Here is an 18,248-nt window from a genome sequence, read left to right as displayed (position 1 = left end):
TCTCGGCCTCACGGTGCGCCGTGTTTAGGGAGCGATGCGACAGGCGGCGCAGGTAGTGCCGTGCACATAGAGTAACTGTATATGCTCCGCTTGCGGAGCAGAGTACCGCAATGGTGCCATTCTGGAGCCACGCACTGCGGGAAGCCACGGTTGGTTCTTGCAGGGGACGCGAAGGCGCAGACGCGAGGCGGCGTGCTGTGGCGTGCTGCGGCACGCTGGGTAAGGAAAATAGTGCGGCGTGCGGTGACGAGCCGCGCAGGCGCCGTCATCGTTGTCCCGTCGTTTTCTGTTTCCCTCTCGCTTGCAAAAATCGCACCCGCGGATCCTGCGGGTCGCTTGTGAAGTGAAGTCGTCAATTTATTGCGGTAAACGACGCAGCGGCTGACGAAAACGCCGTCCCCTCGCTTTCGCACGAGACAACGGCACGAGAGCTCGCCGACTCGCCAAGATGGCCGGATGTGCCGGTCGCGTATCGCGTGTCACTCCGCGAGAGCCGCAGACGCGAGAACGCGATCGTCGTCCGTGTCGTCTGCTTCCCATACCTTGGAAACGGATGTCCTAAAACATCGCTCGCGTTATAAGAAAACAGGATTGTATTGTACCCAGTTGACGCACATAATGTTCAATGACTTAGGAAGCTTTAGGTTAGTTCGATTTTAGTCTAGGATCTATATTTAGCGAACTCAAAGCGGAAAATATGTTCCCCCGAAACTCGGCGCTCTCGGTGCTCCGCCAATAGGGAGTAACGGAGATGGCGGCGAAAGGAAAACGAACGCGATACTCTGGCTCTGCAAGCAGAGCCTATACAGTTACTCTACGTGCACAGGCCGGAGCGCTGTTCCAGCTCATATTGTCCGCGATAGTACCTGGCTGGCTTCCAGTCCCCCATCGGTACGATCATCCTTTGTGACAGTCCAGCGGCAGTCCACGCCGTGACCAAGGGTCACGGACGGTCACTCCCTAAGAAGTTGGCTGCGGCAGTCAGCTTGTGTTTCGTAAATAAAAGCCTCTGGGCCGGAAGGGTCTCCACCTTGCTCAACCCTACCGACGAACCCCTCACGGCTCTCACGCACTCAGATCCAATACTGGCAATGAGGGTAATCGCTGTTTAAAAATTAACAGCAGCGGGGATCGGGGGGGGGGTAGGGAGGTGAGTCAGTCGGGACTCTGGCAAGTCAAGGCTTTTCAAAAAATCTTCCCACCAAATTTAGCGGGGAAACTGAATTGGTGCATAGATCTCGGGAGGTCAATTTTCCCGCTAAATTTAGCGGGGACACTGAATTTGTCTGTAAGTCCCGTGACGTCAGGTCACGTGACATCAATTTTCCCGCCAAAGTTACAAAGAAAACTGACTTGGCGCGTAGGTAACGTGAGGTAAACTTTCCCGCTCAAATTAACGGGGAAACTGACGGAGTTTACGCTCACGCCGTCATAAAGTCGGCGAACAAGCAAACAACAGCTGTCGCTGTAAAACAGGATGAAACGATTTTCAGGTCAGCTATTTCCCGTTTCATGTTTTCCTGACGCTCTCAGTCCAATGAAACAAGCGACCTATTTGACCGACCTCCTATATCTTGCGTTGTTGGAATACGTGTCAAAGTCAACCCTTTAAAAGAACTAACGTGTGCAACCCGTTTACATAAAGCTTCTCAAACCGCACAAAACTTGAAGGGAGTTGGAAAAAGTTCTTTGAGCCTTTTCTTTTTTTTAATTTGGCTTAATGCGCAGCGTATGGTGGTTGCATTTTTGTTGCTTCAAGTATCGAATGATTGAAAAGCATCTTCTCCCGGAGTAGCAATACGCACATAAATGTGTACAAATGGCCTCGTGACGTTGAAAAAATTATCAAAGAAAACCGAGATTATACGCCAGCCGTTTAGCGCGTTCGCGGAATCGATCTTGGCACTTATAATAAACCCAAATCGTTAACTATATAATGAATCTTTAAGAAAGACCGTTTAGACTATTGCAAATCCAGATCTATTTTCTTCCGATGTAATATACGGTCTCTTTTTGTTGCCAGTGAGTGCTGGATTTATTTTTTATGCGCTTTGAATAGTTGGCAGTATTCATTTGCAGAGCTTCCCGTTTTAGTAACAGTGTTTTTATCTCCGTTCGAAATTTATAAGCAGTGGACAAAACCTATGGCTCTTTCCTTCTAAACCTAATAAAACATTGACATCATCTGGCGCTCGAAACGGCATATGTAGCACGGTTTTTGGTCCAAATTTCTGGCTTTTGTTTGATAACCTAAGGTCCTTGAAGCCTAAGAAAAAGCCAAGGTATAACTTACCCAGACATCAGGCTAGAGACACGCCTAACTTGGCACAAGATTGGCATTTCTAGGGGCCCAACCTGTGTCCAGTGTTGTACGCGTTACCCCCCCCCCCCCCCCCCAAAAAAAAAAAAAAAAGAAGAAACAAAATATATTACTCGTTACTTGCAAATAAATGGAAAGAGCTACCGACCTATGTCACCTCTGTCCTCAGGCTTTGATTATTCTAAGTGTTTTGAGGTTTGATCGTATATTCCGAAGCACGAATATGCGCGTACTGAGCCGTGATAATCGGACACTGAACTGTGGGGTTCGTAAATATTGAAAAGACGTGCATAGAACACGAGAAGGTTAATTAGGGCTGCATACTTGTACGCTGCTCAATATAAGTGGTCAAGTTACTTGTAATTGATTACTATTGGGGGTAAGTTTGTTGCTATCTGACCACATTGATTTGGAAATAATGAAAAAAGTAATTTGGTTACTTTTGGAACTCTCTAAAATTGCCTGTAACCTTTACGTTTTCCCCTTTAATTTCTAATGGCGACCTTTGTTCATGCAACGTCTACACCAAGGAATCCTTCACCCAAATCACCGACGTAAGGATGATTCACTTAAGTTGGCGAATTAAGAACATGGCTATGTCAAGATTTTATATGGCTAATCCAGTAATGAGCTGTACGTAAGACCTTTTTTTAAACCGGCAAAAAATGTTTTCCTCTCGAATATCAAAGCTGAACGGATAGAGGTTACCTTTTCATTTAAATAACGGCCAATAGCTTTTTTTTTCTCAGGGAATGAAGTAATCTAATTGAATTCAAAGTAACCAAGAGTAGTTTTAGCCGTAACCGATTACTTTTTATGAGTCATGTGTACAACACTGAATACTTGTTCCAAATCGCGAGCTGTGTGAAATATAAGCTTCGAGTCATCGAATTTCGTAACCTGGATGGTGCGAAAAGAAACGCAGCTCAAGTTCACTTTTGGCGCTCACTTGACATGGAAGGCATGCTCACAGCAACGGCGACAAGTGAATCCATCGTTACAGATAGAACCGTCGGCGGGCATCCTTTTACGGCTGCCGGATAAAGAGCGCACCGTTAAAATCATTTCGAGGTCGCTCCTTGTCTCGATGGAAACGACGCTATCAAGCGAAAGGCGAGTGCAACTTCACGAAAACGCGAAGGCGTCGAAACGGGCGCGCGCACCAACCTTTCCCTGCAACGTTGTCTCGAGTCTTGTCGCAGTCGACGAAACTCGTAAAACCAGGCTACATTTTGACCTTAGGATAGACTGCGCCGGATGGTAGATGAGGCATCCCAGCCAATGCAGGGCTGGGAATGGGATCACGTGACCACGCGCGCCGAGCGCGTCGTCGCGTCTCTCCCGAGAGTCATCTGACGCTCACACCGCATTGGACTGGCTGCGATGGCTCCCAACGTCCGCTGCGCTTTGGTTCGTAGAAAACGAAATCCCCTAACCCTAAATCGGCACTCGACGATTCGGCTTCCAGATTGCACGAGATGAGAGAAAAATAAACAGAAAGAAGGAGAGACAAACAAAAAAGTGTGTGTGCCGACTCGGTATCGGGGATCGTAACATTTTGCAGACAACGGGAGGGCGTCTGCAGCGGCATGCGGCCTTTAAGCTCAATTAAGGTTTGCCCGTCCAAGAAGTTGCGTCTTAGCAGGAAAGTGTCGCCGTTCCGATTACTTCGGGGAATTAAACTTTCGATGCTGCAAGAAAACAAACGCGTAGAAGGACTCATTAAAAGGCCCGTGAAAAGATACCGGTGTTTGAGGGTTACACACTTTCGCGAGACTGCTAACGCAGGTGAGAACACGAGGTTGACAAAATGTGCGCTTTGCGCTGCTTCCAAGTGCCGACACCCATTGTTGCGCGAGCGCGTGAGGCACGTGTCACGAGCGACTGCTGCGACGCCATTTGCTGCCAACGTATTGTGGCTGCAACGTTGTAGGCGTTACACAAACTTTAACGAAATGCGTTACTCGTTCATTAGAAATAAAAGCAACGCTGTAATCTGTGGCTTACCGCAGCGCCACAGTTTAATTAACATAATTATACCTTATGTTTTTTTTTTACGGTTGCACGGGAATACCCACAAGGATTAACGAGAACGTATATATGAAGCTGATTTACATGTTTGTTCAGAATTTGACAGAAGATCCGGCCTCCCGCATTTCCACACAGACATCAGCTGAGTTTAAATTAATTTTATGCACCACATAAAGAAGTACTGATCGTTGCTGTTAACCTCGGGACGGTGTCTATCCACCCTTCTTGCCACTGATGGCTGCAGCGTTTTTCCGACACATTGACAAATGGCGTGGGGGTTTGGGTTGCGTGGGGAAAAGAGAGGCGAACATTTTGTAGATTTGTGCTTATAACTTGGCGCTTAAAACATAAGAAAATAGAAGTGCATATTTTTAAGTCTTTGGAGTATATATCCCCGCGCAACCCTTTACTCTAAATAAGCAACGAAACGACGTTCTCTTTTACCGTTAACACGTTACCGCCAACAGCATAGCTGTAAATAAGGGCCGCTCATTTATGGTACAGCAACTAGGTTAGGTGTGGTTTCTCCTAGTGGCCAAAAGCGGTCCCACGCTTCATTCCTCGTGTGTCACTATCACCATGTTGTCACCTGTAGCTTCCAGCAGCATCACAGCGGAAAGGACTCGTCAATTTCTCTCAAATTTTTATGCTAATGGAACGCAGCAGCCAAAAATACTTTTAAAGAAAATAAACGCAGTCGTGTTTCCATGTAGGGCTGACCAATGCCTCGAACGGATTGCAGCAAAATCCTCAATTTGCTCATAGTCCTTAGCATACTCTTTCTTAGCCTTGGCAGTGCCAGGTGTCACTGGTTGCTGCATCTGCCGTCGTCTGCTCCCAATGAGAGGCAAATTCGTCAACATAAGGTGTCCTCTGGGAGTCGAGGAAGATTTAAAAGAAAACCTGGCAAGACAAACTGAAACGAACATCACCCATCTACGTACTCATAAAAAAAATACAATTTCTGACTCAACAAATGTATACCTCTCTCATAAAAAAGCGTACACTAAAAACCAGTCTGTCCAGCACTAACTTTTTTCCCTCTTGCCTCCCGTCTTTATTGTTGTGTGTATTTATTTCCAATCGTATTCCTCACAATAAGTTCGGTCATTTACTGCATCAACCTGAACTCGCCAGATTCAAAGGGCATCGGTACTACCATACATTCGACCATTCCCTCACCTGCTGCGAGACAAAAAAAAAACAAAAAAACAGACAAGGAACAAAACTATATTTTTATCAAAGTCATTCAACATTGGACACCTTCAACTCACAGGCAAAATGGCATTTAGTTTCGTGAATGAACATGATGAAGCACTTTCCTTCCGACTCCAATTCCCTTCATTCTTGTGGATCCGAAACCAAAGCTAAAAGTTAAAACCCCAGCAAAGTTAATCCCAATTTAGTCGGTTAGAGCTTCCGTCTGCTTAGAGACTGGATCCCGACATCGAAAGTTCTGGGCGGAAACAACGGGTGCCCCGAAGCAACCAATGTGCACCATATGTGACCTGGCATCCTACGTATCGCCCAGCCTCATTGACAGAATCCGTGACCCATTCGCGCTTTCTGCATTGGCGGAGATGGATGGCAGTCTTTCATCGTTGTCCATTCTACAGAGACACGCGTTGCAGAAGTATAGGAACAGCATGATCGGGCGGAACGCAACGACTTAAAGCTGTTAAAAGAAAACCCAGAATCCTCCGTAATGGTGCCGTTGGTCTAAACGTCGAATCCGCAAGTAAAAACGGAAAGGGGAATGACTGATGCCGGAAGCCATGAGATTAAAGCAAGCACGACAGACCGCAATAAAAAAGAGAAAAAGAAATTAACGTAAAATAAACGTCGAGTGTGTGTTAGCCAGAGTAAAGGAGAGACGACCGGAAACGAAGCGGATATTCGACAGCAAAATATAAATCAAATGGTAAAAAAAGAGAACGATTTGTTCGAGACTTAACCGGGCGGCACAAACGGCAAGTATTTTGCTATTTAACTATTTCGCCCCTCTCCCGTCCATTTTTTCTTCGGTCCGGCGCTTAACCAGGCGCGTATAAACGAAGCAAAGAAAAACAAACTTGGCAACTCTGACGGGTCTCCTGAGAAGGAAATCGATTCACTATACTAAGTTTTGTCTTATCATGGACGTAAGGGGCGCTACGAGTCATCGAAGGCAACCGATGGTCTCGTGGTGGTCACGCGAACCTCCGAGGGCAGCGCAGCGACGTGTTGATCGCGCCGTCACGTGACCCATTAGCAGCGTCTGATTGGCAAGGGATGGCTGGTCGCGTCCGTTTCGATCCATCGTAAACAGAAACGAAGCAGAGTCGTTCTTTCAAACTCCGCGGCTCCGTGTCCTGAAAGCAGCCCGGACATAACCAAAACGTTCTTTCGTCTCTCAGCCAGCCCAAGACGCCAAGATAAGATAATGCAATTTGTTTTTATTTCTCGAACATAACGACTTTTATTGCTTCCTGCTGGAGTTTTTCGTCGTCTCGAAGTGGAACTCGGGGAATACATGCTCCGAGAGGCACAGACTCATTGGTTTCTTGCACACAGAAGCCCTTTACCGGACCCGGAGTGAGGTTCGGGTGGCGTGATGCGACATCACAGCAACTGGGGCCATCTAGCGGACGCTGGGTCAGGCTCGTGTGGGCACCAGCTGTCCTCCACACGTGCGGTTTAATACGCGGCGCGTTCAAGCAACACCTCCTAGAAGAGAAGGCCGTAGCGTTCCGAGTAATTACGTTACAATATCGGAGAAGGAAGGCCATGGCGCAACTACGTGAAAAAAATATCTGGTGTCGACATAAAAAAAGTTTCTCGTAGAGCGGCGCGGTGGTGTTTGTGCGCGTTTATTCGATATTAATATACGTTTTAAAAGCGCAGTCTTGTACAATTTAATATATATATATATATATATATATATATATATACAACGGGCATGGTGGCGGGGGGCCGAATACGTGGCTAGGGAAGAAGAAAAGAACCCTTAGTGAAAACAGCAACAACGGACGATTTAATCTTCGACGTTTCGGCCGGAATCCGGCCGAAACGTCGAAGATTAAATCGTCCGCTGTTGCTGTTTTCACTAAGGGTTCTTTTCTTCACATACACATATATATAAATATATATATATATATATATATATAATAGAAACGTAATATACAACGCGTTATCAAGGTTGAAAGTACATTTATAGTTATGATTATCCCCATAACCGCGGCACTACGTGCAGTCCCGCAGCTCCCCACACTTTTCGAATGAGCCGGCTCTGGTGCGACATTTTCTTCTCTCATACGAGCTCCAATTCTGGTAACTTTACGTTGTGTGTGAGCTGCTGACTGTCTGAAAAGAAACGCTAAGACGTTTCAGGAGGGAAGGGAACCGAAAAAATTTCAGTCATCGCCACAGGGAGCGCTGCCGCTGCTCTCCTGGGGGGTTCTTTTGATACTTATTTCCTTCTGTCAGTCGTTTTATTTTTTTTTTTTGTCGTCACAGCAGTACCGGGTAGTTTTTCCATGTTTTTTTTTTTGTTTTCTTGTGTGTTTGCTTGATACTACGGCAGATTCGTAGATTTGTGGAACAAGTCCTCCTACGTTTTGAGTGACATGTGTGGCAACTAGGCAACGCTGGCACTGGTCCATTATTGATAGACCTATCTCTCTCTCCGCAGAAAGAGGCTTCTTGCAGTTCGTGTTCAAATATTTTTGTGGCGGATATTGCGGGACGTATGCGTACGATCGACAGGTGAGAAACAACTTATTTGCGAGCTCTCTTGGTCATTCAGGACGCTAGTAAAGTGCTGCAGTCGTTTCTTTTTCTTTTTTTTGAATCTCGTGATATAATAGAATCCTGTTATTCGTCGTTATCCGTGGGCAGTTGCGTCGACATCTGTAGATATGCATAGTAATACTTTAGTTTTCACTGGAAGGTGAATAATAAGTTTCTTTGATTATCAAAAATCCGTTGTCTGTGCTTATGTGTTTATTTATACTAATGTTATTTTATTGCCTTTACCGCGTTTATACTAGAATCTTACTTGTATTAAGATAATAGTATTGAATACAAAATAAGTAATCCTTTGTTCCAAGGCAGATCAAGCCCATGGGGAGAAGTAAATTAGTTGACTGTAAATAGCAGATTTAGTTCCCCTGCCACACGAAGAAGTTAATATATTCTCATTAAATGATATCGGATTTAATAAGCTCGCGGTCTTGAGTGATAGTACTAGCGTCGCAAGTAGTTTGTCGACCTTAAAATATTCAAGTGTTCGATCAAAATTACTTAAATTTTGCCATGTGGCCGGGGTATAATGCAAGAATTCAGTGACTACAGGCGATAACATCGCTTTCATGATAATAAGAGACACTTGTCTAGCCGTGTCCACGTTGACTACGTTTACCTGACATTTAACTGTGACCTGTTTTTCTGTGTCCAATCATCGCGTGTCTCGCCATTTAGTCGAAGTATCTCTGTATAAAATATGCATTCCTACAGCTATAATTCCGTGACTTAATGTTTTCGACAATCACACACAAACAATCACATTTTTTTATTAGACGTCTTATACGCACACCTCGTACCATTTCGTATCGATTATATAGCGGTGTAATAATTTTCCGACGTAATAAAATGTTTTCTAGACTCGTTGCTATGTGCAGCTTTCATTATAGCTAATAAGACGCGCGTATGCGACCAAAAGCGCCTTACGACGGTCGATCCGCGCGCCAGGCGGGTCGACCGTCGTAACCGATCCGGGCGGTTATTATGTGCAAAAAGCATGTATTTGTATAGAATCTTGTGTCGCCCCTGTCCTTTGTGACATTTTCTTAGCCAAGTTCTACCGAAATGTTCAGATTGGCTTGGAAGGGAAACAGGTGTGTAAGGTTGTCTGGTATGTGGACGACTATTTGGTGCTATTGTAGTGGTCAGGAAAGACGTCCGTCGATGCAATCAACAAACTTATCTTTATCACCACACAAAAACTGAAAAGAACATAAAAAATGGCTCCGTTGAGACCGCCCTGCTACGTCGTCGAACGCTGCCAGGCTCGTGCCGTTCTCTTCGAACCCGGAGCTCGGTGCCGGCGGTGCTGCTCGTGCCGCGCGCTTGAAACGTCATTAGCTGCTGACGTTGCGTGAGTCACTGCTGTAAGTCTCGCGCTTTGGCGCCACCGCTGTGAGTCTCGCGCTTTGTCGCCACCGCTCTAAGTCTCGCGCTTTGGCGCTACAAGGGCTCCCCCCCTAGAGGAGTCGCTAGGGCGATGTTGTGCCCAAGAGACGGAGCGATGATGCTGATGCTCGGTGGCTTGTAAGGATGGTGCCGACGGCTGGCATGAAGGCGGCCAATGTAGAGGGTGTAGGCTGGATGCGGACGATAGTTCAATGTGAGCAGGCTTCAGGCGGTCGACGCAGATGGTGTCATGCCGCCCGTTCAAATCCAGAACGAAGTACTTGTCGCGCCTTTCGAGGACCTTGAAAGGGCCATCGTAAGGTTGTTGCAGAGGCTTCCGGACTGCATCTCGACGCAAGAAAACGTGTGTGGCCGAGGTTAACTCGTCGCATACGTACGTCGGATGACGGTCGTGCTGCCTTGTTGGTGTGGCACACAGGTTCCGCATAACTTCTCGAAGCTGGGTGGCATAGCTGAAAGGATCGGGCGCAGTAGAAGTCTGAGACGTCACGAACATTTCTCCTGGGAGGCGAAGTGACTGCCCGTAGACCAGGTCTGCAGCAGTGCATCCCAAGTCTGGCTTGAGTGTTGTGCGGAGGCCTAGGAGCACGATGGGAAGAAGTGTGCTCCAGTTGTTCGGGTCGTTGTGTGCTCTTAGTGCGGCCTTTAAAGTACGATGAAATCTTTCCACAAGGCCGTTAGCAGCGGGATGGTGCGCTGTTGTTCGAATTCGGGAGGACCCAATAAGAGTCATGATCTCGTTAAACAAACGAGATTCGAATTGAGCGCCTCTGTCGGTGGAAATAGATGACGGAACTCCAAATCGTGAAATCCCACCACTGACGATTGTCTTCGCAATGGTTTCCGCGCGGATGTCTGCGATAGGGAAAACTTCTGGCCAGCGGGTGAATCTGTCTATGCAAGTGAGCATGTAGATAAATCCGGCGGATGGTGGCAAAGGACCGACGATGTCCACGTGGATGTTGTCGAAGCGAGCGGTGGGTGTCTGTACTGTGGCGAAAGGTGCAAAGGTATGTCGATGAACCTTAGACAGCTGACACTGCAGACACGTGCGAGCCCATTCACGCACATCTTTCTTCATCCCTTGCCAAACGAAGCGCTGGGCGATGAGATGTTGGGTCGCCCGAATGCCGGGATGAGAAAGGTTGTGCAGTGAGTTGAATATGAATCGCCGAAACGTTGGAGGTACCACCGGTCGGGGTGATCCCGTGGACATGTCACAAATTATTGTTGTGTCGCAGCCTGGCAGCAACACGTCACGCAGGTCAAGGTTGCTAGATGCGGATCGTAGCTTCGGGATATCTTGGTCGCCTTGCTGTGCTGCTGCTAGAGCGGCGAAATCCACAGCGGTGGGAATGGCGTTGCAGCAAGGTATCCGTGACAACGCATCAGCAGCCGAGTTGTCTGTGCCTTTGATGTGGCGGATGTCACTTGTGAACTCCGCAATATATGACAGGTGCCGACTCTCTCGAGGAGAGAGTCGGTTGCTGGTTGTTTGAAGTGCGTAAGTTATCGGCTTATGGTCGGTGAGGATGTGAAATTGCCGACCCTCTAAATAATGCCGAAAATGTTTGATGGTGAGGTATATGCCTAGTAGTTCTCGTCCAAAAGTGCTGTAGCGGGACTCGGCTGGCGCCAACTTCTTGGAAAAGAACCCAAGGGGCTGCCAGTTTCCGTCAGCGAACTGCTGCAGTACTCCGCCTACAGCTACATCCGAGGCATCCGTCATGATCGAGAGAGGTGCACCAGCGAGCGGGTGCGCCAACATTGCGGCTTCTGCGAGCGATGACTTGATAGTTACGAATGCCTCCGCTGCCTCTGGAGACCATGGTAGAGGTGTGGTGTCCCGCTGAGTTCCCTTTAGGAGATCAGTCAGGGGTTGGAGGACAGTGGCGCAATGCGGCAGAAAACGGCGATAGAAATTCACGAGGCCAAGGAACTCGCAAAGCTTCCTGCGTGATGTAGGCGTTGGGAAGTTCTTGACTGCGTCGACTTTGGATGGAAGAGGGCGAACACCCTTGGAGTCGACCCTGTGGCCAAGAAAATCCAGTTGTGAAACGCCGAACTCGCACTTGGCCTTGTTGATGATGAGCCCGTATTCCGCCATGCGCTGGAAAAGGATCTCCAGGTGTTCGAGATGCTGTTCGGCGTTAGCGCTGGACACCAGGATGTCGTCGACATAGGCAAAACAAAAGGTAAGCCCACGGGTGACGCTGTCGACAAGCCGTTGAAATGTCTGGGCCGCATTACGAAGGCCGAAGGGCATCCTCACATACTCGAAAAGTCCAAAAGGTGTTGTGATGGCTGTTTTCGGTATGTCACCTGGTTTCACGGGGATCTGATGGTACGCTTTGACCAGGTCAATTTTCGAAAAAATGGTAGCTCCCTCCAGGGACGCTGAGAAATCCGTGATGTAGGGTAGGGGATAGCGGTCTGGAACGGTGGTGTTGTTCAGAGCGCGGTAGTCTCCGCAGGGCCGCCAATCACCTGGGGGTTTCTTTTGCACCATATGGAGGGGTGATGCCCATGGGCTGGACGATGGTCTGATGATGCCGAGTTCAAGCATGTGCTCGAACTCGGCTTTCGCTATCTTCAACCGTTCGTCCAGAAGGCGTCGTGGACGTACATGAGTGGGAGGTCCGGACGTTACGATGTGATGTGTCACGTCATGCTTTACTGGTTGCAGAAAGTTGGCGGGACATGTAAGCGACGGGAACCATTGGATTAGGTCTTCAAATTTTGTAGTGATTGGAATGCAACGTTCTGGGAGTGGTGAGATGGATGCTATGCCTTGGACAACTAGGTGAGTCGTGGCATCTACAAGGCGTAACCGTTGCATGTCTACTAGCAGGTTGTAGTTGTGGAGAAAATCTGCTCCAAGGATTGGGTCTGTCACATCGGCAACCAGGAAAATCCATCTTAGCGGTCTTCTTAACCCGATGTTGAGGGTCAGAGCTCGTTCACCATACGTCGCGATAGCGGACTTGTTTGCGGCCTGCAAGGTGACGTTAGCGCGTTGCGGCTTGGTTGACATGGCCGTCACGGGTAGGACGCTTACTGCGGCGCCGGTGTCGACTAAGAACCGAAAACCAGTATTCTTGTCTAGTACAAAAAACAGACGGCTGGTTTCGGAACCGGCACCACTCGCCGCCTCTAGTGGTGGGTCTTGGCGTTTTCCGAGGCCGTGCATGGTGAAACGCATTTCTTGGCTTGCGCGCCGAAAGTGCGATGGTACCAGCACGTACCTTGGGAGGGCGAGAGATGTCGAGGCCTACGCTGTCGGGAAGATGACCGTGGTCGTTGGCCTGCTGGAATGCGATCGGTGAGAGCGGCGATCTGTGCAGAGAGTCGTCCAATCTCCTTGTGGAATTCCTCGCGAAGGTTGTTGACGTCACATGGAGCTGTCACCACTTCGGCCGAAGGAGTCGCGGGAAGCGATAGTCCGGACTGGTTTTGGACGTGTGCGATGGTGGGCACTGCGACTTCCATGACAGAGTCCGCGAGCTTTGCCAGATCCTCAAGGTTGAGTCCAGCGGCAGCGGCGAGAACCATGCGGACACTTGTCGGGAGCCGTTGCATAAAAAGTTCTCGCAGCAGCGCTACATCGAATGTCGGCGCCTTCTCACCCAACAGTTGTTGAAGGCGACGCAGTAGTTGTGTTGGCTTGCGGTCGCCCAGCTCCTCTGAAGTAAGGAGTTGTTGTAGTCGGCGCTGTTCCGACGACGTGGTCCTCCGTATGAGCTCCGCCTTGAGGGTGTCGTAGGGGGAGTCTGCCGGCGGTGTCAGGACCAGATCCCGAATTTCGGCGGCGATGTTCGGCGGAAGCGCTGCGATGATGTGGTGGAACCTCTGGACTTGTGATGTTATCCGGGCCGTAGCGAACTGGCTCTCCACCTGGGCGAACCAGATCTGAGGGTCCGCTGGCCAGAACCGAGGCAGTCGAAGGTGTAAAGCTGAAAGTCCACCAGTCGCGGGTTCACCAGACTGCGCCATGACGACTGGAAGCGGTTGATGAGCTTGGCGCAGCAGGGAAAGGGCTTCAGAGGTGCGACGTTCCTCGGGTCACCAATTTGTGGTGGTTAGGAAAGACGTCCGTCGATGCAATCAACAAACTTATCTTTATCACCACACAAAAACTGAAAAGAACATAAAAAATGGCTCCGTTGAGACCGCCCTGCTACATCGTCGAACGCTGCCAGGCTCGTGCCGTTCTCTTCGAACCCGGAGCTCGGTGCCGGCGGTGCTGCTCGTGCCGCGCGCTTGAAACGTCATTAGCTGCTGACGTTGCGTGAGTCACTGCTGTAAGTCTCGCGCTTTGGCGCCACCGCTGTAAGTCTCGCGCTTTGTCGCCACCGCTCTAAGTCTCGCGCTTTGGCGCTACACTATGACAACGTTCTGACAACCTTTTGACGCGCCAGGTTGTTTAGAGTGTATTAAAAGTGTTTCATGACAACTGAAAGTTCAGTCACGAACTCCCGGACGGCCAGTTTCTCCAATTTCTAGACTTGAGACTGCAGTTCACGGGAAACCATGTCTGTTGGAGTTACCACCCGCACTCCAAAAACGGAATCCTCGTTGGCTCATTCCAAATTAGTAAAAAGGGGTTTTGCTTTGTCTTGTTTCCAGGTGGCACTTCAGAAGTCATGCCACCATGTTATGCATGACAGCTTCAGCCGGCAGGTTAGTCGACTTTGAGATGCCGGTTATCCAATATCACTTTTATTTGGAGTTGTCGAGACGCTACTGAAAAAGATCAAAGGCAAGTCTAAAAGTAAAAAAACAAAACAAAAAAAAAACGAGACTTTAGGTTATCCCCTACATGCACAAAATTTCACATAACCTAAAAAAGGTGGCAGAAAGATTTGATGTGCCGCGTGTGTTTTCGGCGCCTTGTGAGTTGGCCCATTTATGCCCACGGATTCAGGAAAAAAAATGAACGACGCGCGCTTATGCACCGTCAATCATGCCAAAAGATTTGTAGATTGTAACGTGGGCATGGTGTACAGAATACCGCTGACATGCGGTAGAGTGTACATCGTCCAGACAGGACGGTGCGTAAATGAGAGGATGCGCGAGCATGACGTGGCTTTGCGCTCAACACCTGGAGGACACTTGCCTCTTCATTGCAGAGCCTGTCTGTGCCAGCCCAACTTTCAAAATACCACGATCGTGGGGAGGGCTCGTGAAAAAACTGCGAGGGAAGTGCTTGAAGCGCATGCTATAAGGAAAGAGGGCGCTGAAGGCTGCGTTAGCAAGCCGTCAATTTTTCTGCACCAAAAAAAAGAGTGATTTTATTGACACGTGGTGATGAGTGACGCCACTGAGTGATTCAGTGTATTTTTGTCGGAAGTTGTTTGCTTTAGCTGTTTGTAAATAAATGTTCAGTTGAGAGTAAGCGCTCGTCCTGTTCACCTTCCTTTCTTTGTACTCGTCTTTGTTAGCGCTTTTAAATTTTATTACAAAGCTAGATTCTGCTCCCTCAAACGTCGCCCTGAATGGCCTATCTGACATAGGTACTGGGGTTTCCCTGGGGCTTCCCACTCCCAGTCCCAGCTCGAAAAAAAAACAAAAAAACTCGACATTCCACAGAAACTGTGCATACAAAGGGGTTGACCTCGTTTCCTACAGCTCCGCAAACATCTTTATTTTTTTTTCCTTTCGAAAAAAGATACAAATTTTAGTTTTGTCATTCAGAAAAAGAAAAAAAAAGTTATAACCACCAAAATACATCGAGCAAAAAGTGTGTTAAAGACGGCCTCAGCAAAGCAGTGCGGTTGAATATGGCAACCGATAGACCGCTACGGAGCAAATGCTCAGAGAGATTCCAGCGTACGGAATACTTCGGCACGCTCCATGTCTCGTGCCTTGCAATCTTACACTTTTTAGCTGACGTGCAATAACGTGGATATAAATTATAAAACAAATCGCGAAACAAATCGTAAAACGCTATTTTTCCTGCCGCTCTTTCCGGCTCTGTTTAGCTCTCTTTGCCATGCTTCTTTCTTTCGGATAGACGTAATATCCGAGGCCTTTTTGCCTGGTGCTGCTATTATAGCTCCGGGGCATGCAACAGGTGAAGCCACCAATTGAAAACCATGAGTAAACACCCGGCTGAAAGTCTCGTGCTAACCCGAAAATTTCCAAACGCCGGGCGTACAATGTGCATTGACGCGGCCGGAAAACTGTGGAGAACTACAGGTACCAGAATGCACCGCGGCAACGGTGGCGTCGCGCAACTCCTGGTGAGATTGATCTATTGGAAAGCAACACATAAAATCGCCGCGAATAATTAAGGCGCAATCTTTACCACCTTGTCATTCACTAACTCTATCATACCCGTGCCCCCCAGCAACACCAGTTATTTTTCAAACACAGCGGTTAAGAGTGGACTTCGAGACACGTCATTTCCTCATCGAGATGTTGTACATCTTCGTTAGCCTCGCTAATATGCACAACATATACGCTAGAACCTCTGAGTTCCTCGTTCTTTGCTCTTTATACCCCCCCCCCCCCCCACACACACACACACAGGATGACCCTGCATTCTAACCTCGGTTTGCAGTCACATCTATTCAGACTTGTACCGTACGCATTACTTGTAATCGATTACTTTTTGGAGTAATCTTGCAATCAGTTTATTACTTTTATTAGGCAGTAATCACAACAGTAATCTGATAATTTTTAGAAGTAATAAAAATTACTTCTAACCGGTGCTATCTTTTCCATGCCCCCCGCCCCCCCCCCCTTCCCCCCCCCCCCCCCGCACACGCCTTTTTTTTCTTTTTTTGAATGACAAAACTAAAATTTGCATCTGTTTTCGAAAGGAAAAAAAAAATAAAGATGTTTGCGGAGCTGTAGAAAACGAGGTCAACCCCTTTGTATGCACAGTTTCTGGGGAATTTGGTTTTTTTTTTTTTTTTTTTTTTTTTTCGAGCTGGGACTGGGAGTGGGAAGCCCCAGGGAAACCCCAGTACCTATGTGAAATCTCGAATATTACCACGCATACTTACAAATGTCGATGCAGCTGACCTCGGATAACGACGAAGAACAAGATTCCAATCTATCACGAGATTAAAAAAAAAAAAGAAAAAGAAATGACTGCAGCACTTTACTAGCGTCCTGCATGATGAAGAATGATCGTAAATAAGTTGTTTCTCACCTGTCGATCGCATGCATACGTCCCGCAATATCCGCCACAAAAATATTTGAACACGAAGTGCAAGAAGTCTCTCCTTGTAGAGAGAGAGGTCTATCAATAATCGACCAGTGACATTGTAGGCTAGTTGCCGCACATGTCACTCAAAACGTAGGAGGACTTGGCCCACGAATCCACGTATATGCCGTAGTATCAAGCAAACACACAAGAAAAGAAGAAAAAAAAAACTACCCGATACTGCGGTGACGACCAAAAAAGAATAAGAAAACGACGGGAAGAAGGAAATAAGTATCAAAAGAACCACCCAACAGAGCAGCGGCAGCCGTGTGGGACAAAAGGCTTAACGTAAACGACATATCTCTTGCTCGTGTGCGCTCCCTGAGGTGATGACTGAATTTTTCTTGGTCCCCTTCCCTTCTGAAACGTCCTAGCATTTCTTTTCAGACAGCCAGCAGCTCACACACAACGTAAACTTACCACAATTGGAGCCCGTATGAGGGAAAAAATGTCGCACCGGGGCCGGCTCATTCGAGAAGTGTGGGGAGCTGCGGGACTGCACGTGGTCCCGCGGTTACGGGGATAATCATAAATATAAATGTTGTACTTTCAACCTTGATAACGCGTTGTATATTACGTTTGTATTATATATATATATATATATATATATATATATATATATATATAGATATATATACTAAATTGTACAAGACTGCGCTTTTAAAACGTATATTTATGTCGCATAAACGCGCACAAACGTACACCACCGCGCCGCTCTACGAGAAAGTTTTTTTCATGTCGACACCAGATATTTTTTTCACGTAGTTGCGCCATGGCCTTCCTTCTCCGATATTGTAACGTAATTACTCGGAACGCTACGGCCTTCTCTTCTAGGAGGTGTTGCTTGAACGCGCCGCCTATTAAACCGCACGTGTGGAGGACAGCTGGTGCCCACACGAGCCTGGCCCAGCGTCCGCTAGATGGCCCCAGTTGCTTTGATGTCGTATCACGCCACCCGAACCTCACTCCGTGTCCGGTAAAGGGCTTCTGTGTGCAGGAAACAAATGAGTCTGTGCCTCTCGGAGCATATATTTCCCGAGTTCCACTTCGAGACGACGGAAAACTCCAGCACGAAGCAGTAAAAGTCGTTATCTTCGAGAAAAAAAAAAAAAAAAAAAAAAAAAAAAAGCATTATCTTATTTTTGCGTCTTGGGCTGGCTGAGAGACGAAAGAACGTTTCGGTTATGTCCGGGCTCCTTTCGGGACACGAAGCCGCGGAGTCTGAAAGAACGACTCTGCTTCATTTCAGCTTACGATGGACCGGTACGGACGCGACCAGCCATCCCTTGCCAATCAGACGCTGCTAATGGGTCACGTGACGGCGCGCACAGCACGTCGCTGCGCTGCCCTCGGAGGTTCGGGTGACCACCACGAGACTATCGGTTGCCTTCGATGACTCGTAGCGCCCCTTACGTCCATGATAAGACAAAACTGGGTATAGTGAATCGATTTCCTTCTCAGGAGACCCGTCAGAGTTGCCAAGTTTGTTTTTCT

The sequence above is a fragment of the Ixodes scapularis genome, unplaced genomic scaffold (assembly GCF_016920785.2).
Source record: "Ixodes scapularis isolate PalLabHiFi unplaced genomic scaffold, ASM1692078v2 PGA_scaffold6__148_contigs__length_123643588, whole genome shotgun sequence".
In the NCBI taxonomy this organism is placed as follows: Eukaryota; Metazoa; Arthropoda; class Arachnida; order Ixodida; family Ixodidae; genus Ixodes; species Ixodes scapularis.
Note: the sequence above shows the minus strand (reverse complement) of the source record.